The 22,777-nt window shown below is 44.3% G+C and overlaps 1 pseudogene; it reads left to right on the top strand.

Moving 5' to 3' along the window:
* Positions 1-16,633: 16,633 nt before the first annotated feature.
* LOC128561965 (peroxiredoxin-like 2A) lies at positions 16,634-17,269 on the top strand (annotated as a pseudogene).
* Positions 17,270-22,777: the final 5,508 nt, after the last annotated feature.

The raw sequence follows: 22,777 nt of genomic DNA, 5'->3' as shown, positions 1-22,777 counted from the left end.
CAAGGCTCTGCTCCTGTAGCTCAAGCAGCTAAGGCGCCAGCCACATACACCAGAGCTGGTGGGTTCAAATCCAGCCCGGGCCTGCCAAACAACAATGACAACTACAACCAAAAAATAACTGGGCCTTGTGGCGAGCACCTGTGGTCCCAGCTACTCGGGAGGCTGAGGCAAGAGAATTGCTTAAGCCCAGGAGTTGGAGGTTGCTGTGAGCTGTGACGCTACAGCACTCTACCAAGGGCGACAGCTTGAGGCTCTGTCTCAAAAACAAACAAACAAAAACAAACAAAGAGACTCTCAGGCACCAGTTGGAAGAGAGTGTCTCAAGAACCAAGCCCCCTGACCCAATTTCTGCCCTCCCCCTATATACAGTCTTTGGGTTTATGTGCATGAGAAAGTCTCATGAATCAGAGAAGACTAGGTTGGCGCCTGCAGTTAGAGCATGGCTGCCCATCCTCCAAGACAATGGAGGATCTAAGAAGTTAATACTTTACTATGTACAACTTCTGAAGTGTCTACAAACAACAGGGACATCTGCTGCAGTGGGGTTGTAAGGAGTAACTTCGTGCTTATCTTTAGCTGATCGCAGACTGCCTGGACACAGCCTGCGCAGTTACTGGGGCGGAATCCACTTCTGCTTTTTCTCCCCTGCCTCAAGGGAAGATCCAGAGCATGGCACCAAGGGACTATATTTCTCCACACATGTTTTATTTATTGAATCATTTCAAAAACATGAAGTATGAACGGCAAAATATTAAGATGGACCAAGCTGGCTGGAATAGGGTATTTTTATATCATCCTCTCTAGCTTTCTGTAGGGTTGAAATTTTCATTTCAGAGATAAAGCCCTGAAGCCAAATAACCTGGGAGTGTTGGTTTTGCCCTTACAAATAGCAGGGTAGGCCATCGCGGTGACTTGTGCCTGTAATCCTAGCACTCTGGGAAGCCAAGGTGGATGGATTGCCTGAGCTCAGGAGTTCAAAACCCGCCTGAGCAAAGCAAGACCCCATCTCTACTAAAAATAGAAAAACTAGCTGGGCACGGTAGCAGGTGCCTGTAGTCTCAGCCACTTAGGAGGGTGAGACAAGAGGATCACTTGAGCCCAAGAGTTTGAGGTTGCTGTGAGCTATGCCACCACAGGACTCTACCCAGGGAACTTGAACGAGATTCTTGTGTTAAAAAATAAAAAATGGACGGGTGACCAATATCCTGTACATAAAGCTTTATACACACAGCCTGTTTCCTTATAGCAAATTCCTAGAAGTAAAGAAATTACTGGGTCAAAGGGCACAACAATTGTTAACACTTTTTTGTATGCTTCCAGGAGTTATACCAACTTGCCCTTCCATACTATTTCATTATTTCCTATTACATATTTGGAAAGTGACTGGCAAAAATTATTATATTATTATAAGACTATTGTTTTAATATCCATCCCTTCAAGTATCAGAGAATGTTTTCTTTTTTTTTTTTTTTTTTGCAGTTTTTGGCCAGGGCTGGGTTTGAACCCACCACCTCTGGCATATGGGGCCAGCTCCCTACCCCTTTGAGCCACAAGCACCACCCAATCATGGAATGTTTTCTAACATTGTCCGTCCATATTTCCTCCTTTCTGACTTGCTTGTTCATATCTTTAGCTCATTTCAAGACGACAGGTTTATCTCTTCCTATTGATTTGTAGGAAAATATTCTTGAATATTTTTTTCTTATCTTACTATGTGAATGTTTTTCTGAGTTCTTCACTTGCCTTTAATATTTATTTGTGAGATTGTTTCTGTTCTTTGTTGTACAGGAGTTTGGAGAATTGTTTAATGTTCCTTTTTTAGGGAACTAGGTAACACAGGTGCAAGGTAAAAGTACAAAACAACAAAAATACGCACAGCAAAAAATCGACACTCTCTCCTAGTTGGATAACCGACAGTCCTGGTTTTCTCTGGACTGAGGGACTTCCTTACTAAAACTGGGATAGCTCCTGGCACAGTGGGATAGTAGTCACCTGCTAGCTCCCTAGCTCCCTTCTCAGAGGAATTACTGTCACGACTGTCGTAAATAGTCTTCCAAAGATATTCCAGTAGCTTTAAACATTTATCATCAAATCTCTTGTGGCGAATATGAATCTTGGTCCAGTCTTGCGTTTGCAAGATATGTCTATCACGTCATTTTTTTTTTTTTTTTTTTTTAAGACAGAGTCTCACTTTGTGGCCCTTGGTGGAGTGCCACAGCATCATAGCTCACAGCAACCTCAAACTCTTGGTCTTAAAGTGATTTTCTTGCTTCAGCCTTCCAAGTTGCTCGGACTACAGGCACCTGCCACACAGCTTGTACCTGTCCCTCGCTGTGGGACCTCCTTCCTCTGAGGCCTCCTGCCTGTCAGTCAGTGTGTTCAAATTCTTCCTGTGCCCCCATGTGCACATGCCCCCCACCTCCCACCATGTACCCCAGAATATTTGCTCATGTCCCACTAGTGTCATTCCCCAGACATTGCCTGTGCTCAGTCCCCTCTGCTCCACTGTCCAAAGTGTCCTGCCTCTGCTCCCCTCTTCTTTCTCCTATTTGTCCTCCCACAGTCCCCACAGTAGAGAAAAGGCCTGTCATTTGGGGAACACCTGACAAGTACCAGGCAGTAGGCAGGATGCTTCACAAACATTATTTTACTTAATCCTGCTGTATGTGTTTCCCAGGGCTATGTAAGAACAACAAACTACACAAATCTATTCTCTCAAATCTTCTTCTCTCATTGAAGAAGCGTGAATCAAGGTGTCAGCAGGCTGTGCTCACTCCAAAAGCTCTGAAGGAGAAAACTTCCTGCCTCTCCAGCAGGAAGAGGACAGCCTTGGCTTGGGGCTGCACCACTCCATTCTCTGCCTCTGTTTTCACATGGATTTCTCCTCTTCTTGTGTGACTCTCCTCTGTGTCTCTTATAAGGACACCTGTTATTGAATCTCAGTAATAATACCTAGTAATATAGGATATACTATTACCTAGTAATATAGGATGCCAGCTTCCAGGAGTTAGGACACGGACATATGGTCTGGCTGTCACCATTCAGTGCCCTACACCTTCTAACAACCACTGGAGGTAAAATAGTGGGTCACTCTCACATTACAGGTGAGGACACTGAGGCTCAGTCAGGCTTAGTTCCTTGTACAGGGTCACATTGCTACAAAAAGGAAGCCAGAGTCTGAATCCTCTTCTGTCCTAACTGCAAAGTCTATGTGTTTTCCACTACATCTATAGCTCTTCCAACAGCCTTTCCTTCTCCCCTCCCCTCATCCCCTACTCTCCTCCCTTTGAACCACCTCTGAGGCCTCTAGCAGTTTCCTCCTCTAGCCTGAGCTGTCCTGGAGCAAGGATCATACCTTACTCATCTCCATATCTTCCCACTACCACTGGTCCCTAAATGCTTGTTGAAGTCCTTGCTAATATAACAAGAGCATGCATTAATTAGCATATAATAGCTACGGGATTGAAACTGCAGAGAAAGAATTGCTCAACCCCAGAGGAAGCTGTGAGCTGTTCCCTGGGTCATCAGCAGAGAGTTAAAGAGAGCACTTGTCACTGTGGTTGGGGAAAATGAGCAAAGCAAGTCACAGGTTGGCCCTGTGAGTGGTCAGGGGGTCACATTCCCAAGTGGTGTTATATGGCCATAACTGGTATGACACTCTGGCACTGCCTATTTCTAAGTGACATTTGAATTTCTCTTTTAGCAGAGTACAAACCTTTAGCACACGTGGCTGAAATGCTAAGATTATTTTCTCTATATACAGGGGAACAGAGATGAATACAACTGGGATCCTGCCCTCCAACACTCCTGATCTGCTAGGAAGGGAGCTCCAAGCTGCAAGAAATGCAACTTCGTTACACCAAACCTCTTTGCAAATTAAATCGCCTAATTTAAAATGTTGCATTCTTTAAAAGGTTGATACTTCTTTGAGACAACTCTTCCTTGAGACAACCAGCTCACACACATATGCAGTAAGGTCTGGATATGAGAAGTATCCACTGAGGAACATCATTCTGGAAATAATCCGACCTGCTTTTATATAATTAATAATTTTAATAAGTGCATCTAGCACCTTTTCTAATTCGGACACTAATGATTTTGACACTAGGACTTCTCTGGGTAGAAAACAGTGTATAAGAATAATTTTGATGTTCTGTTTTCGTACAAATGTAGCAAATCCTTCTACACCTCCAGACATAGATGCGGCCCCATCCGTACAAATAATTATGCAGGAATCCCAAGACAAGTTATAGAATTAAGGTAATTATCCATCAAATAAAAAAAATCTTGGCTCTTTGTTATTATTGTTTGGAGTGGTCGACAATATAAAAACTGTTTTATGATCTCTTCTTCATGGACAAATCTATTGAATGCTAAAAGTTGCCGTTTACCATTGGTATCGATAGATTTATCCAAATGAATTGCAAACATGTTTCCTTTTTTGAGGTGAGATATTACTTGACATTCTATATTTTCAGATAAATCCTTAACACACCATGAAATTGTATTTTCTGAAAGCAAAATGTTTTGTTTTGTTTTTATTTGTTTTTTATTTCGGTTTATTGTGAAGGTACAAACAACCAGGTCACATTTTTTAATTTTTTAGGTGGAGTCACTCTGAAAGATCCTTTTTGTATTCTTCTTCAAATATTGTTTTTTGGTTTGTTGGGTTGGTTGTTTTTTTTGTGTGTGTGTGTTTTTTTGTAGAGACAGAGTCTCACTTTATGGCCCTCGGTAGAGTGCCGTGGCGTCACACAGCTCACAGCAACCTTCAACTCCTGGGCTTAAGCGATTCTCTTGCCTCAGCCTCCCGAATAGCTGGGACTACAGGCGCCCACCACAACGCTCAGCTATTTTTTGGTTGCAGTTCAGCCGGGGCCGGGTTTGAACCCGCCACCCTTGGTATATGGGGCCGGCGCCTTACCGACTGAGCCACAGGCGCCACCCGGTTTCTTGTTTTTGAGACAGAGTCTCACTTTCCTGCCCCTGGTAGAGTGCTGTAGCGTCAAAACTCACAGCAACCCCAAACTCTTGGGCTCAAGCAATTCTCTTGCCTCAGCCTCCCAAGTAGCTGGGATTATAGGCACTTGCCACAGTGCCCAGCTATTTTTTGTTGCAGTTGTCATTGTTTAGCTGACCAGGGCTGGGTTAGAATCCACCAGCCTCAGTGTATATGGCTGGTGCCATAACCACTGTGCTGCGGTCACCGAGCCACATAGGTGGTGTTTATTTATTATAACAATAAAACAGGGCGGCGCCTGTGGCTCAGTGAGTAGGGCGCCGGCCCCATATGCTGAGGGTGGCGGGTTCAAACCTCAGCCCCGGCCAAACTGCAACCAAAAAATAGCCGGGCGTCGTGGCGGGCGCCTGTAGTCCCAGCTACTCCGGAGGCTGAGGCAAGAGAATCGCTTAAGCCCAGGAGTTGGAGGTTGCTGTGAGCCGTGTGACGCCACGGCACTCTACCGAGGGCGGTACTGTGAGACTCTGTCTCTACAAAAAAAAAAAAAAAAACATTTATTTATTGTAACAACGTATCCTTGTATAATCAATTTAAAGAGGTTTTAATTTTTTTTTTTTTGAGACAGAGTTTCACTATGTCGCCCTTAGTAGGCTGAGGTGGCGTCACAGCTCACAGCAACCTCAAACTCTTGGGCTTAAGTGATTCTTAAAGAGGTTTTAAATTTGATATGTACACTTACTGCGCTTTGAACTTCATCTGAAGATAATTTAATTATTGATCTTTAAACCTTTTCAAGGCACACTGGTTGAAAACCACTACTATTGTCACTGAGACACTGACAACAGAACCATGGATTGTAGAGAGATCAGATGGGGAAAGACAGACTGGTGAGCAGCTGATGGATCCTTCCAGGAAAGGGATGATAGGGCCTGGAGAGGGCCAGGGGCTTGACAAGAGATGAGCAGATATAGCCAGCCACATAATGGCTTCATGATATAGAATAACAGCCAGAGATATCTACATTCCATTCCCAAATCTGTGAATGCCACCTTATAAGGCAAGGGGACTTTGCAGATGTGGCCAAGTTAAGGGTATTGAGATGGAGAGATGATCCTACATCATCCCAGTGGGCCCACTGTAATCAAAAGGATTTTTTTTTTTTTTTTTGAGACAGAGCCTCAAGCTGTTGCCCTGGGTAGAGTGCCGTGGCATCGTAGCTCACAGCAACCTCAAACTCTTGGGCTCAAGTGAGTCTCCTGTCTCCACCTCCCAAGTAGCTGAGACCACAGGCGCCCGCCACAACGCCTGGCTATTTTTTGGTTGCAGCTCTCATTGTTTGGCAGGCCTGGGCTGGATTCAAACCGGCCAGCTCTGATGTATGTGGTTGGCACCCTAGCTGCTGAGCTATAGGCACTGAGCCAATTTTTCTATTTATAGTAGAGATGGGGTCTCAATTTTGCTCAGGCTGGTCTTTAACTCCTGACCTCAAGTGATCCTCCTGCCTCAGCCTCCCAGAGTGCTAGGATTACAGGCGTGAGCCACCATGCCCAGCCAAGCCAAGGCAAATTTTTATTTTTATTTTATTTATTTTTTTATTTTATTTTATTTTATTTTTGAGATAGAGCCTCAAACTGTCACCCTGGGTAGAGTGCTATGGCATCACAGCTCACAGCAACCTCCAACTCCTGGGCTCAAGCAAGTCTCTTGCCTCCGCCTCCCAAGTAGTTGGGACTACAGACACCTGCCACAACGCCCAGCTATTTTTTGGTTGCAGCTGTCATTGTTTGGCGGGCCTAGGCTGGATTTGAACCCGCCAGCACAGGTGTATGTGGCTGGCGCCTCAGCCGCTTGAGCCACAGGTGCAGAGCCAAAAAAAGGATCTTTTTTATAAGAGGAGCAGGAAAGCCAGAATCAGGGGAAGAGATGTGACAACACAAACATAGAGCTCCCAGTAGGGGGCTACAAGCCAAGGGGTGTGGGCAGCCTCTACCAGCTGGAAAGGACAAGAACAGGTCTCCCCTAGAACCTGCAGCTTTGCCAACACCGTTTTGAGCCATTTTGGACTTTGGATGCCTAGAACTGTAAAATAATTTTGTGTTGTTTTGGTAATTTGTTATTACAGCAGTCAGCAACATGGCAGCAGAGACTATGAGCCATATAGCCAGCTCTCAGGGAGAGTGCTACATAATTGTTGAAACAACAGTAAGATCACAGGAATAGAAAACCAAGTATCCAATGTACTCACTACTAATATGAAGCCAGTGGAGGAACAAACACAGGCTCACACAAGAGAAAACCTCAATTCAATTCAAGTGCAAGGGAAGAAGGATGAGGGAGAGGGGAGAAAGGAGGGGGATTGGTGTGCACACACCTAATGGGCACAAGGTAGGGGTATATGGCACGCCTCCTGGGTGCAGGAGACAACTGTGACAGGGACTCTACCTAACAAATGCAAACATTGTAACCTAATCAGTTGTACCCTCATATTAATCTGAAATTAAAAAAAAAAAAAAAGTAAGGGCTTTGAGGCTCAGGGAAGAGGGATCCCCAGGGGCCAGATATGAAGGCTCCTAGAACTGGGTCTGAAAGATGGACTAATGAAAATAGGAAAGGATGTGTGACTGTTGGAAGCTCTTGGGGCAATGCTGCTCACAGGCAGGGGGATGGACGACTTGACCTCTGCCTGTCTGAGGAGTAAGTTCTCCAAGTAGTAACTAGAAAAAAGTAAAAAAAAAAAAAAAAGGGCGGCACCTGTGGCTCAAAGGAGTAGGGCGCCAGCCCCATATACCAGAGGTGGCAGGTTCAAACCTGGCCCCAGCCAAAAACTGCAAATAAATAAATAAATAGAAAACATCAGCTATATAAAAAAACTATAAAATATTTAAAAATCTTGGGGGAGAAAAGATTTTTAAAAAGTAAATTTCTCAGGGAAGAGAATTTTCTTTGCAGCTCACTCCAAGTAAATAAACACACCAGTATTCCTCAGGCCAGACTACCAGCCCCCAGCATATAAAGTCAGTCCCTCAGCTGAGAGGAAGCTGTCCTCCTACACTTCCTCTCTCCTAGGGACACAGCCGTGTTGGTCAAAAACAGCCCACTCACGTCCTTCCTTCACAATAATCAACATGGTGATGGCATCCCACAGCACAATGTCAAAGGAATGACACAGCTTCAGACCAATCTCATGTTCTCGGTAACTATGACACCACATTATTACTACCATAGTTAGATAGGGTGCAGACCCATAAGTCTGGTGGAGTTTCTGGTCTCAGCAGCACAGTCGGGTTCCTGGCCCACTACTACCATCTTAGGAGCTGGGGTTTTTATAAGACAAAAACCCATAACAATCCAAATTTGAATGCATCTTACAAAATACCTTTAAAATACATAAATCAACACTTGACTTCAAAGTCTTTCCCAATTATCCATAGGTCAAGGATATAAAAACTGGTAAGTGTAGGCTTGGCTCCCATAGAACAGTGGTTATGGCACCAGTCACTTATACACAAGCTGGTGGGTTCAAACCCTGCCGGGCCAACTGCAACAAAAAAATAGCCAGGCGTTGTGACGGGTGCCTGTAGTCCCAGCTACTGGGAGGCTGAGGCAAGAGAATCACTTAAACCCAGGAGTTTGAGGTTGCTGTGAGCTATGATGCCACAGCACTCTACTGAGAGCAACCTAGTGAGACTCTGTCTCAAAAAAAAAAAAATCGGTAAGTGTAGATATTTTAAAGACAATTATTAAACCTCATAATTGTACTTTTGGACATTTATGTCAGAGAGATGGAAATTTAGGTTCATAGTAAATCCTGTACATGAATGTTCACAGTACCTTTACTTAATGATACCCGAGAACTAGAAGCAACGCAAATGTCCTTCACTGTGTGAAGAGTTCAACAACTGTTACATCCATAACCATGACATACTACTCAGCGATAAAAAAGAAGAAACCAGGGATCCACGCAACATGGATGAAGCTCCAGGGACTCATACTGAGTGAAAAAGAAGGGGGGAAAAGCCAGCTGGCTGGGCACAGAGGCTCACATCTGTAATCCTTGCACTCTGGCAGGGAGGCTGAGAGGGGCAGATTGCTTGCGCTCAGGAGTTCAAGACCAGCCTGAGCAAGAGCAAGACCCTGCCTACTAAAAATAGAAAATTAGCCATGCATGATGGGCACCTGTAGTCCCAGCTACTTGGAAGGCCGAAGCAAGAGTATCTCTTGAGCCCAGGAGTTTAAGGTTGCTGTGAGCTACGACACAGCACTCTACCCAGGGTGACAGAGTGAGACTCTGTTTCAAAAACGAGCCAATCCCAGAAGGCCACATACTGTATGATTCCATGTATGTAATAACATTCTTGAAATGACAAAACTATGGACATGGAGGGCACATTAGTAGTTTCCAAGGGTGAGAGACGGGAGCAGGGAGAGGCTATGAGAGGGATGTGGTTCTGGTTACTAAAAAGCAACAGAAGGGGGCTTTGTTGGGACAGCTGTATCTTGACTGTGTTCATAGCTACACAAACCGACACCTGTGATAAAGTACACATAAGAGCACACGTGCACACACACAAGTGCAAGTGAGACTGGTGACAGCTGACTTCCTAGTTATGATAACCTACTATATAGTTTCATAAGATGTTCATTACCATGGGGGGAATGGTATAAAGAAGCCACTGGATCTCTCTGTGAATCTGTAATTCTCTCCAAATAAAAATCTCACTTAAAAAATTTTTTTAAACAATAAAAGAGCTTTTTCTAATATACATATATATATATATATATATATTTTTTTTTTTTTTTTTTGAAACAGCCTCAAGCTGTCGCCCTGGGTAGAGTGCTATGGTATCACAGCTCACAGCAACCTCCAACTCCTGGCTTAAGCCAATCTCTTGCCTAAGCCTCTCAACTAGCTGGGTGCCCGCCATAATGCCCAGCTATTTTTTGGTTATAGTTGTCATTGTTGTTTGGCAGGCCTGAGCTGGATTTGAACCTGCCAGCTCTGGTGTATGTGGCTGGCACCTTAGCCGCTTGAGCTATAGGTGCCAAGCCTCTAAGATATATATATTTAAAACTCTGCACCCAACAACTAGAGAATCCACATTATTCTTAGGTACACACAAGGTTACCAACTCATCCCAGCTTGTCCAGAACATTCCTGATTTTAGTCCTAAAAGTCCTTCATCAACACCCTCTGTCCCAGCCAGGCGTGGTGGTCCATGCCTGTAATCCTAGCACTGAAAGGCCAAGGTGGGTGGATAGCACGAGATCATGAGTTCCAGACCAGCCAAAGCAAAATCAGGACCCCTGTCTTTACCAAAAATAGAAAAACTGAGGCAAGAGGCTAGCTTGAGCCCAGGAGTTGGAGGTTGTTGTGAACTAGGGCGCTACAGCACTTATAAAAGTTGTTTATCCACATTTCTCAACATAAAACAATCCTCAACACATTTCAAAGAGTAGGTAACACATATACCATATTCTCTGATCATAATACAATTAAATTAAGAAGTCAATTTAGGGTCAATGCCTGTAGCTCAAGCGGCTAAGGCGCCAGCCACATACACCAGAGCTGCCAGGTTTGAATCCAGCCCAGGCCTGCCAAACAGCAATGACAATTACAACCAAAAAATGGCTGGGCATTGTGTCGGGCGCCTGTAGTTCCAGCTAGTTTGGAGGCTGAGGCAAAAGAAAGGCTTAAGCCCAGGAATTAGAGGTTGCTGTGAGCTATGATGCCAGGGCACTCTACCAAGGGCAACAGCTTGAGGCTCTGACTCAAAAAAATAAAAAAATAAGAAGTCAATTTAAAAGATCAAAAACTCCCCACACGTTTGGAAACTTTAAAACACATGTCTAAATAACTCATGGGTTCCTTAATGAAAATAAATCAGAAGAGAAATTTTTAAATACTTGAAACCAAACACGATGAGGATGATCCATATTAAACAATATTCGATGTGTGTGAGGATGTAGTGAAACGTGTGCTCTCACTCGCTCAGTTCTGAAAGCTGAAGGAAGTATAGATCAACACCCTTCTGTAAAGCAATTTGGCAACATGTAGCATACTAGACTCCTTTAAAGCGTACACACTCTTGAGCCAGTAAATTCCACTTCTAGGAATTTATCTTGGGCGGCGCCTGTGGCTCAGTCGGTAAGGCACCGGCCCCATATACCGAGGGTGGCGGGTTCAAACCCGGCCCCGGCCGAACTGCAACAAAAAATAGCTGGGAGTTGTGGTGGGCACCTGTAGTCCCAGCTACTCGGGAGGCTGAGGCAAGAGAATCGCTTAAGCCCAGGAGTTGGAGGTTGCTGTGAGCTGTGTGATGCCATGGCACTCTACCGAGGGCCATAAAATGAAACCCTGTCTCTACAAAAAAAGAAAAGGAATTTATCTTAAGGAAATTGTCCTACGATTAAGACAAAGACCTACATAAAGATAGTCCCTGTAGCATTGTTTCTAATTGTCAAAATAATAGTGTCCCGTCCCGGTTCTGGAGATCAGTTAAGTAACTTTTGGCATGCACATGGATGGATTATCACGTAGGCATGAAAAACATTGTTGAAGAATAGTTCTTAATGATCTGAGGAAATTCTGATGATGTAATCCTAAGTGAAAAGAGATATGAATATGCATACAAAGTGCTATCTCAACTACATGAAATATAAATAGAAGAAAACATTGGAAAGAAATAGGCTAACATATTCGCACTATCATCTCCAGATGGCAGGAGACTGTTGTGTTCTTATTTAAATGTCTTCCATGTTCCAGGCCAGGTGTGGTGGCTCACGCCTGTAATCCTAACACTCTGGGAAGCTGAGGCAGGTGGATTGCCTGAGCTCAGGAGTTTGAGACCAGCCCGAGCAACAGCGAGGGCCTCATCTCTCAAAATAGAAAAACTAGCCAGGCATTGTGGTGGGCGCCTATAGTCTCAACTACTCAGGAGGCCGAGGCAAGAGAATGACTTGAGCCCAAGAGTCTGAAGTTGCTGTGAGCTCTGACATCACGGTACTCTACCCAGGGCGATCAAGTGAGACTTTGTCTCAAAAATAAATAAATAAGTAAAAATTTTAAAAGTAAATTTCTTTTATTTTCCAATTTTTTCAAAATGTGCTTGTAGGAGTACTAAATGTCATTAAATGTTTTCTTTTTTAATGTATAGAAGAAGAGTGGAGGGGGGAGAAATAAAAACTGAAAGCTGGGCGGCACCTGTGGCTCAGTCGATAAGGCGCCGGCCCCATATACTGAGGGTGGTGGGTTCAAACCCGGCCCTGGCCAAACTGCAACAAAAAAATAGCCAGGTGTTGTGGCGGGCGCCTGTAGTCCCAGCTGCTCGGGAGGCTGAGGCAAGAGAATCACTTAAGCCCAGGAGTTGGAGGTTGCTGTGAGCTGTGTGATGCCATGGCACTCTACCGAGAGCCATAAAGTGAAACTCTGTCTCTACAAAAATAATAATAATAATAAAAATAAAAACTGAAAGCTATCTAGAATTCAGTTATCAAGGTAAAGTCACAGGTGAGAAAAGGTGAGGAAGCGATTTTTGAATTCTAAGGGAAAAGGATAGGTTCTTTCTAAACCCAATCAGATTCTAACTTCCCTGGGAAAACATTTTCTAAAAAAGAAAAAGAAAACATGCTAACAGAACATAGTAAAAAAAAAAAAAAAAAGAAAGAAAGAAAGAAAAGAAACAAGAAAATTTATTTTTAACACCTCTTTAAGATAAACCAAAATCGGTGGCGCCTGTGGCTCAAAGGAGTAGGGCACCAGCCCCATATGCTGGAGGTGGCAGGTTCAAACCCAGCCTGGGCCAAAAACTGCAAAAAAAAAAAAAAAAAAGAGAAAGATAAACCAAAATCAAATTTAGTGATGCTTCTAAGGTAATAACCAAAAACTAAAAACTACTCAAATGTCCTTCAACAATAGCATGGATAAATACAGCATGTTCACCAGTGAATTATTATACAGCAATGAGAATAATCTGCAACCACATACAACCGTATGAATAAATCTCATAAATATGATGCTGAGTGAAAAAAGCTAGACTCAAGAAAATTTCTTACCATATTATTCCATTTATTTAGAATACCAGGATCAGTAGAACTGCCCTGTGCTACTGGAAGTCAGGAGAGTAGTTCCCCTAAGGGGTGGTTCCCAATTTGTTCCCCTAAGGGGTGGTTCCCAATATTGTTCCCAATTTGCAGGAAGGAGGCATGAGGGAAGTTTATGGGGTGCTGCTATACTGTTTCTTAGCCTGGATGCTGGTTGACGAGAGGGGACGCTCAGTCTGTGAAAATGTTCTGTACTGCATGTTCATGATCCGTGTACTTTCTCTATGAATATAATACATTCATATAAAGTTTTCAAAAAGAAAAAAAAATAGTGCTTGAAAGTACACTTGGAATTTATTTTCCCTTAATGGGATAAAGGTTCCTGAAAAGCTGATGGGTTTCCTAGAATTTTTATTAATAATTCAAGTCTCCCAAGCCAGACAGAGCATCATCTATAGACACAGCACACACGCCTTGCCCTGAGGCCGCTTCCTGCTCTGGCTGCTGTTCTCTGACCCTGTTTGACCGTTTGCCACTCCTGGCAAACGAGGGCATCCCCACCTACCGCTAACAATTAATGATTGTAGTTTGATACACACCTTATATACAGACATCAACATGACATCACACGGGGCAGCACAGCTTGACTTAAAGCAGCGGTTCTCAACCTGTGGGTGGCAACCCCTTTGGCAGTCGAACAACCCTTTCACAGGGGTCACCTAAGACCATCCTGCATTTCAGATATGTACATTCTGATTCATAACAGTAGCAAAATTATAGTTATGAAGTAGCAACGAAAATAATTTTATGGTTGGGAGTCACCACAACATGAGGAACTGTATTAAGGGGTAGAGGCATTAGGAAGTTTGAGAACCACTGACATAAAGGGGGGCAAAGAAAAAGTGCAAACATTGAGCTAATTCAGAGAGGAGACTTATCCTACTGGGTTTCCTCAGCGCTGTCTGCCCTCATAGAGCTTACAGTCTATTGATGAGCACTGACACAAACCCGAATGATTGTGTGATGAGAGTAAGACACATGGTGCTGGGGGAACGTGCATGTTTAGGGACTCTGACCTAAATCAAGGGCTGGGGAGCTGTGCTCAGAGAAGGCCTTCCTCAGAAATGCAGCTGAACTGAGTTCTATGGGATGAAGGCGAGTAAAACCAAGTAAAGGATGGGGGAGCACTTCAGACCATGGGAATAGCACACGCAAAGGCCCAGTGGCAGAAGGAAGCCACCTACCAAGAAACTAATAGACCGTCTGTGTGGCTGGAACACAGAACACACACCACAGGAAGCACAGTGGACAACAGGACTGGGGAGGTGGGGAGGTGCCTGGAGAAATGGTACTCTCTTCTGTGGTGCTTTTCAGTTTTCAGAGCACTCTCCCACACATGACCCCATCAGAGCCTGTGCCAGCACCGTTAGCAAGAGCAGGAAGTATTGTTCCCAATTTGCAGATGAAGAAGTAAATGCTCAATCAAGTGACTCACCAGAGGCCACACAATCAGGGAGTTAGGAAATCCCGTGCTCACCCCTTGTCCTCTGACTCCTGGGCCAGTGCTCTCTGCTACCACTGCCTCCCCCAAATCAGTCCACACTGAGTCTTCCTTATGGCTCAACTCAAAGTGAAAGCATCAGGTCTCACTGATGGAGGGGTCTTTAGGGAAGGACATTTCCCCTACGGCTCCATCAGAGCCTTCCACCACCATCTCAGCAGAACTGGAGGACCCAAAAACTCTGACTGAGAGCCTCCTGGTTTACTCTGAAACGTAGAGTCCTTTGAGCTCAGATGTCATCAGTGGGGAAAGAGGTGATGGGAGTTGGACCAAGTAATCCCTGCCTTTTAATTCAATTCAACAGTTCCATGCATCTGTTTTGAAACACAGAAACTACCTCTGCTGACCAGGCTACAGAGAAGACTTTTTGCCAACGCATTCAAGAACCATGAGAACTTCCCCCTTATCTCTGTGTCTTCCTGAAACACAAAGATTGTTATCTATTTAAAATGGCCTATCCCATACTACAAATTGTTCATTGATTTAAAAATAAAAATTTTTAAAAAACTGGATACCTGCTTGATCCTGCCAGTAGCAAAAAAAAAAAAAAAAAAAAAAATTGGGCAGAGCCAGTGGCTCATGCCTGTAATCCTAGCACTCTGGGAGGCTGAGGCAGGTGGATCAATTGAGCTCAGGAGTTCAAGACCAGCCTGAGCAAGAGTGAGACCCTGTCTTTACTAAAAATAGAAAAACTGAGGCAAGAGGATCACTTGAGCCCAAGAGTTTGAGGGTGCTGTGAGTTATCATGATGCCATAGCGCTCTATCTAGGGCCACAGAGTGAGAGTCTGTCTCAAAACAAATAAATTAAATTAAATTAAAAATAAAAAGACTTTTAAAAAAGAAATGGAAGGCCAATTTCTTTAAAAATAAAAAACAAGACCAAGGATGCCTACTCTTGCCACTTCTGTTCCAAATTACATTGGAATTAATCTAAGTGAAATAACTGAGAAACAGAAAAATTCATGTTGCATGGTCTTGCTTATAAGTGGGAGCTAAACTGGCTATACAAGAGTACACAGAATAGCATAATGGACCCTGGAGACTCACAAGTAGGGAGTATGGGAGGGGGCGGGTAAGGGATGAAAATTACCTATAAGGTACAATGTACACTACTCAGCTAATGGTACAACAAAAGCCTCCACCACCACACAGTATAGACAGGTAACAGAATTCAACCTGTACTCCCTAAATCTATTAAAGTAAAAATTAAAAAAAAAAAAAACCTACATTGGGAATCCTGGCCAATGCAACAAGACAAGAAAAAATAAAATCATAAAGATCAAAAATAAAGAAACAAGGCCGGCACAGTGGCTCACATCTGTAATCCCAGCACTTGGGAGGCCAAGACAAGTGGATTGCCTGAGCTCCTGAGTTCAAGACCAGCCTGAGACAGAGCAAGACATCATCTCTAAAAAATAGCTGGGCAGGGTGGTCCCTGTGGCTCAAGGAGTAGGGCGCTGGCCCCATATATCAGGGGTGGTGGGTTCAAGCCTGGCCACGGCCAAAACTGCAAAAATAAATAAATAAATAATAGCTGGGCGTTGTGGCAGGTGCCTGTAGTCCCAGCTACTTAGGAAGCTAAGGCAAGAGGATCACTTGAGTCCAAGAGTTTGAGGTTGCTGTGAGCTAAGATGCCAAGGCACTCTACTGAGAGTGACAAAGTAAGACTCTGTCTCAAAAAAAAAGGCTATCTCCAAAAATAAACAGGCCCCTGGGGTAGAGGGAGGGGAATCGGTGGGATCACACCTGTGGTGCATATTACAGGGGTATTTGCGAAACTTGGTAAATGTAGAATGTAAATGTTTTGGCACAGTAACTGAGATAACGCCGGAAAGGCTATGTTAACCACTGTGATAAAAATGTGTCAAATGGTTTATGAAGTGAGTGTATGATGCCCCATAATCATATCATTGTATACAGTTATGATTTAATAAAAAAATTTAAAAAAAAAAACAGGCCCCTGGAACTCTCGGGGTCCAGGAGAGTTTGACCTCTCAGCATCCCAGCATTAGGAATCAGAGAAGACAGACAGGAGAGAACCTTCTGGGACCAAAGTTTCTTCACCTCGGAGATGTGGCCCATTGGTGCAGGAGGCCTGGTGTTCCTGCCCAATACTGACATCTTTCTATCCAGAAAGAAGGGCAAGGTATCTGGAAGAGATAGACCTGAAAATGCTGGGGAAGGAACCAAGGACTTTCAAAGCACAGGAGCTGTGGGAAAAGAATGGAAATATGATTATAGCCATGAGAGGACAGGCTGTTTCCTCTGCAGGAAGGAGGCTGCAGACCTGTCCTCCCTGAAACCCAAGTCGGAGGAGAAGTGGTAAAGGAGAAGATAGAAACTAAAGTGAAGGACTTCCAGCCTTATTTTAAAGGAGAAATCTTCCTAGATATAAAGAAAAAGCTTTATGGTCCACAAAGGTGGAAGATCATTTTTTATGGGATTTTTCCATCTGGGAGTGTGGTACAACTTCTTCTGGGCCTGGAAGGGAGGGTGCTCTGGAAACCTGAAGGGTGAAGGCTTCATCCTCAGGGGAGTTTTTGTGCTGGGAGGAGGAAATCAGGGCATTCTTCTAAAGCACCTAGGAAAAGAACTTGGAGACAAAGTAAACCCACTCTTTGTTCTGGAAGCTGCTAGGAAGATGAAGCCACAGACTTAAACCTCAGAGAAAAAAAATGATTGCGTGAAACTGCCTAATGAGGGATAACTAGGGGCACTCACCAGTGTTCCTGGGAGGTGATGTGTTTCCACTGTGCCCCTGAGGAGTTAGAAACCTGCTTATACTGTGTTCTCAGCATGAATTATTAACATATTTAATACTGCCTTATGTTTATGCCCAATAAGGCAAAACAGCCCCCAAACAAACCTGACAAAAATCTAAGAAACTACTAAGGGTCATTTTAGCTAAAACCTGGAAAACATGAGGCTTAAAATTGACTGTTGCACCTCATCACAAATGTACACGGTGTTTGAGTGCTGTTATTTGAAATGATTTTTATGTCTTCAGAAATCAAAGAAAAGTTGATTTACGGAGAATATCAACTTTACAGATTAGAGAATAGGTTTTTTACCTTTGTGGTTTCTATTAATAACTTTTATATAATGTCAAAGTAATATTCATATAAAGGAATCGATGTGCTTCAGATTAGTTTGACAAAGATAAAGTATAAAATGAGATCTTTTATTCCATTGTCTTCCATTTTGACCCCAGAGATTTGTTTTTCTAAAAGAAATGATCTCTAGCTCTCATAAAATTATGCATTAGAAATCACCTGTATAAAAATCTAATAACAAAAGCATTTACCATAGGCTTAGCACCTGTGGCTCAAGCGGCTAAGGTGCCAGCCACATATACCTGAGCTGGTGGGTTCAAATCCAGCCTGGGCCCACCAAACAACAATGATGGCTACAATCAAAAAATACCCAGGCATTGTGGTTGGTGTCTGTAGTCCCAGCTACTTGGGAGGTGGAGGCAGGAGAATCACTTGAGCCTAGAAGTTGGAGGTTGCTGTGAGCTGTGATGCCACAGCACTCTACCCAGGGCGACAGCTTGAGGCTCTGTCTCTAAATAAATAAATAAATTTTACTTTGAGTTAGCACTTAATAATTATCTATATTTATGGGATTCAAAGTGATTTTTTTTTCTTTGAGACAGAGTTTTACCTTGTCACCCTCAGTAGAGTGCCATGGCCTCATAGTTCTCACAGCAACCTCAAACTTTTTGGCTCAGGTGATTTTTTTACCTCAGCCTCTTCAGTAGCTAGGACTCTAGGTGCCTGCCACAATGCCCAGCTATTTTTTTTTTTTTTTAAGAGATGGGGTCTCACTCTCACTCAGGCTAGTTTCAAACTCCTAAGCTCAGGCAATCCACCCGCCTTGGCCTCCCAGAGTGCTGAGACTACAGGTGTGAGCCACTGCGCCCGGACCACAAAATGGTATTTTATTTATTCTTTTTTTTTTTTTTTTTTGAGACAGAGCCTCAAGCTATTGCCCTGGGTAGAGTACTGTGGCATCACAGCTCACAGTAACCTCCAACTACTGGGCTTAAGCAATTCTCTTACCTCAGCCTCCCAAGTAGCTGGGACTACAGGCGCCTGCCACAATGGCCAGCCATTTTTTTGGTTGTAGTTGTCATTGTTGTTTGGCAGGCCCGGGCTGAATTCGAACCCACCAGCTCTGGTGTATGTGGCTGGCGCCTTAGCCACTTGAGCTACAAGTGCAGAGTCTCAAAGTGGTGTTTTAATACACACAATGTGTAATGATCAAATCAGAACAATCACCGTATCCATCATCTTGAATACTCATCTTTTCTTTATGCTGTTAATTCTCAAAATCCTAGCTTTTTGAAAATATACACTGAAATCTTCTAGACCCAGGATTCTTTGAGTAAGTTTTAGATCCTCTCTGGAATCTGGGAAAGTATGCTAGCCTGCAGCCATTTGCATTTTTCATTTTGTTTATCTGTTATCAGGGGTCCGTAAATCTGACCTACATCCCAAATCCAGCCAGCAGTCTTCTATGAACAGCTCACCAGCTAAGAATGGCTTTTACATTTCTAAGTTTTAAAAAGTAAGAGGAGCCAAGGCAGAGGGGGAGACTGAGGTACAGGAGAAGGAGAGGAGACCACATGTGACCCACAGAGCCTAAAATATTAACCTTTTGCAGAAAAAGTTGCCAACTCCTGACCCAAATGGATCTGGTGGTGAAAGCCCTGGCCAACCAAGTAAGGGGCAGAAAAGACCCAAATCTATCCACCCCTGGCCTATGACAGCAGGTGTGACGACTTAACCTTCATAAGGCCCAGTTTCCCCATCTGCAAGGTGGAGACAGTAACAGCACCTGCCTCCCTGTGGCTGTGAAAATTAGATTCGGTGTGACCTCTGTTAAGCCTTGAGCCCAGAGTGAGCTGGCTACAGCCTGTGGGTGGGTGCTGTGTGGGCTGGCTGCAGAGGTGGTAATAATGGAGAGGCACAGAGATGATGAAAAGGGTCCCTTCCTGAGTGACAGACAGTCACACCATCTCTCTAGGTCACACAGAAGTGGGGACACTAAATCCCGAGGAGTGACTCATCTGAGGTCCCTAGCTAGAAATAGGATGTCACCAGAACAGACTTCCACAGACACGTGATGATGGCTCACCAGCAGGTTGGTCCTGCACCCTCCCTTTTGCTGCCCCTTTAAGCATCCACTCCCCCCGTCCCCCTTCCCCAGACTTCTGTCTGGGGCCACCGCTCACTGGACTGTGCTCTTTCCAAGAAGCTGACTTGAGTATTAGATCCCCTCTGGAATCTGGGAAGGTATGCCAGCCTATATGCTATTGTATTAGTTGCCAACAGCCAAAGTTGTTTCATATCCTAAGGGCATTTTCATTATAACAGGTAATCCCCTAGAGCCCCCAATACTGACAAATATTCATTTTCTTTTTATTTGTTTCTTATATTTTGTTTTTTGAGATAGGGTCTACCTCTGTTACCTGAGCTAGTAGTGTCACCATAGCTCACTGCCACCTCAGACTCCTGGGCTCTTGCAATCCTCCTGCCTCAGACTCCTAAGTAGCTGGGGCTACAAGAAAGAGCAACCAGCTAATTTGTCCAATTTCTAGTTTCCATTTGTTTTCGTAGCAACAGGTCTTACCATGTTGCTCAGGCTAGTCTCAAACTCCTGATCAATGCATCCTCCCACTTGGGCCTAAAAAGTGCTAGGATTACAACTAGTTACCATGTCCAGCCCAGATCTTTATTTCTAATCACATGTCAGGCACAGTGACAGGAGGTAGGAACTGCGCTGTAACATCACAAGTGCCATTTCAAACCAAAGTGTCCCTTGATTGTCCCAAGTTCCTCCCAACATTGGAACCAGAGTCTGCCTGGCCACTGCTTCTCCTCTCAGATGAACTATGCAAATTTTCACAATCTCCCACGTTGAGTTCACCCTCTGGAACAGACAAACATAATGCAAACACACAAGTAGGCCAGCAAATTAGAGAGGCATTGTCCTCCAGAGGGGGACACCAGGGGGCCCAGAACACAGCCATCCTTAGAGATTACCACACATACATTTTATAATAAATGTCCAGGCTCGGCGCCTGTGGCTCAAGCAGCTAAGGCACCAGCCACATACACCTGAACTGGCGAGTTCGAATCTAGCCCGCGTCCGCTGAACAATGACAGCTGCAACCAAAAAATAGCCGGGCATCGTGGCAGGCACCTGTAGTCCCAGCTACTCAGGAGGCGGAGGCAGGAGAATCGCTTGAGCCCAGGAGTTGGAGGTTGCTGTGAGCTGTGATGTTACAGCACTCTACCCAGGGCAACAGCTTGAGGCTCTGTCTCAAAAATAAATAAAATAAAATAAAATAAAAGTCCAAGCGGGGTTGCAGAATTTGAAATAGCCGCATTGCAAAGTTAACACTTTAGCCTCATAGTATAATGCAATATAATAGTACTAATTCACCAAGTAATTGCTGGATGTTTCACAAACATTAATTTATCCTGAACTCTTAGGCAATAGGAAGATGTCTGTTGGGGTGTTTCTGCATCTGATTACAGCTTGCTTTACAGGAAGATAAAGTCTTTGAGAAGGAGACCCTCCCGCTCCCCAGGGGAGCTCTCCAGGCAGGCACAGATGGCTGGCCCTCTGCGGGACTCTTCTCTTGCATCAGGTGCCTCTGTGGCCGTCGGCTTCTCTTCCTAGTCAGGTGCAAATTCTTTCTCTATCTCAGGACACCTGCATTTCCCCGCTCCCTCTTTCCAGGATAGTTGCTGGCGCACTTCCTCTCTTAGTGCTCAAAAAGTGATTCCTGAGTACAATATGGAAGGGGGGAGAGTAGCTTTAAAGGGGAGAAAGCTGACAAACACTCCCTCAGCCAGCTGATGAAGTTCACATGAACACAGTCGTGTTGATAATGTGTGCCCCTGACGTGAGGTGATGACCTAATCATCCCAACTAAAGGACGTGCTACAAAATTCCTGACCAGTATTCCTCAAAATTGTCAAGGTCACCAAACATCAGGAAAGCCTGAGAAACTGTCATAGCCAAGGGAACCAAAGAAGACATGATGACTAAATGTAGCGTAATATCCTGGAATAGGCTCCTGGAACAGAAGAGGGGCATTAGGGTAAAATAATAATAATAACAACAAAAAAATCTGAATAAAGTATGGAATTTAGTTAATAATCTTAGTTCATTAATAGTCACATATGTACCAGTCTAATGTAAGACGTTAATAGTAGGAAAACTAGGCGTGGGATATCATAAGAATTCTCTGGACCATCTCTGTACTATAATTCTATAAATTCAAAATTGTTCTAAAACAGGAAAGTAATTATTATTTTAAAAAAGACTGGATGCAGCAGCTCACACCTGTAATCCTAGAACTCTGGGAGGCCAAAGCGAATGGAGTTTCAGACTGACCTGAGCAAGAGCAAGACTCCATCTCTCCTAAACATAGAAAAAACTAGTTGGGCATTGTGGCAGGCGACTGTAGTCCCAGCTACTCAGGAGGCTGAGGCAAGAGGATCTCTTGAGCCAAGGGTTTGAGGTTGCTACGAGCTATAACCCCACAGCACTCTACCCAGGGCACCAAAGAGACTCTATCTCAGAAAGACTCTTGAATAGAAGCTTCTTCCATCCTCACCCATCACAAGCACAAAGAAAGCACCAGGCTCCCATGAACAGGTGGGGTGGTAGAATGGTTAGGAACACAGACTCCAGTCCTAGAGGCACGCTGTGGGGGACCATCTCTGTCACTCATTGTTGACGTGATCTTGGCTGAGTTACTACACCCTCTAACCTTCAGTTTCTTCATATTAAGTGGAGGGTGGTGGTGGAAACAATAGCATCTATGTCACAATAACAACCATCTAGAAAATAAGTGTGTAAAGCTCTTAGTGCTGTGCCTAAGTCAGAAAATATTAGTCATGGGGAGAGCTGTGTGGTCAGAGGTCCTCTCACACCCCACACGTCACACCACGGAGGTGGCCATCTTCTCCTGAGGAGGACGGAGTGTGGGGGCGGAAGGGGGTGTCTGGGAGGCCTCCTGTTGGTGCCTCCTTAGAACTCGGGGGAAGTACAGGGTGTTGCTGTGATCACCACAAAGGCATCCGGGGCATGCTGGTGCACACAATGCCCGGAAGGGCCACGCATCCCCACCTCCTCCAGGGACACGGGGCAAACCACCCCCCAAGTAAAGTGCTGGGTAACCTGGGCCTCCAGCGCC

This window comes from Nycticebus coucang, chromosome 12 (genome assembly GCF_027406575.1).
Source record: "Nycticebus coucang isolate mNycCou1 chromosome 12, mNycCou1.pri, whole genome shotgun sequence".
Lineage (NCBI taxonomy): Eukaryota > Metazoa > Chordata > Mammalia > Primates > Lorisidae > Nycticebus > Nycticebus coucang.
The sequence above is the reverse complement of the archived record's forward strand: the minus strand, read 5'-3'. Positions and strand labels throughout refer to the sequence as shown.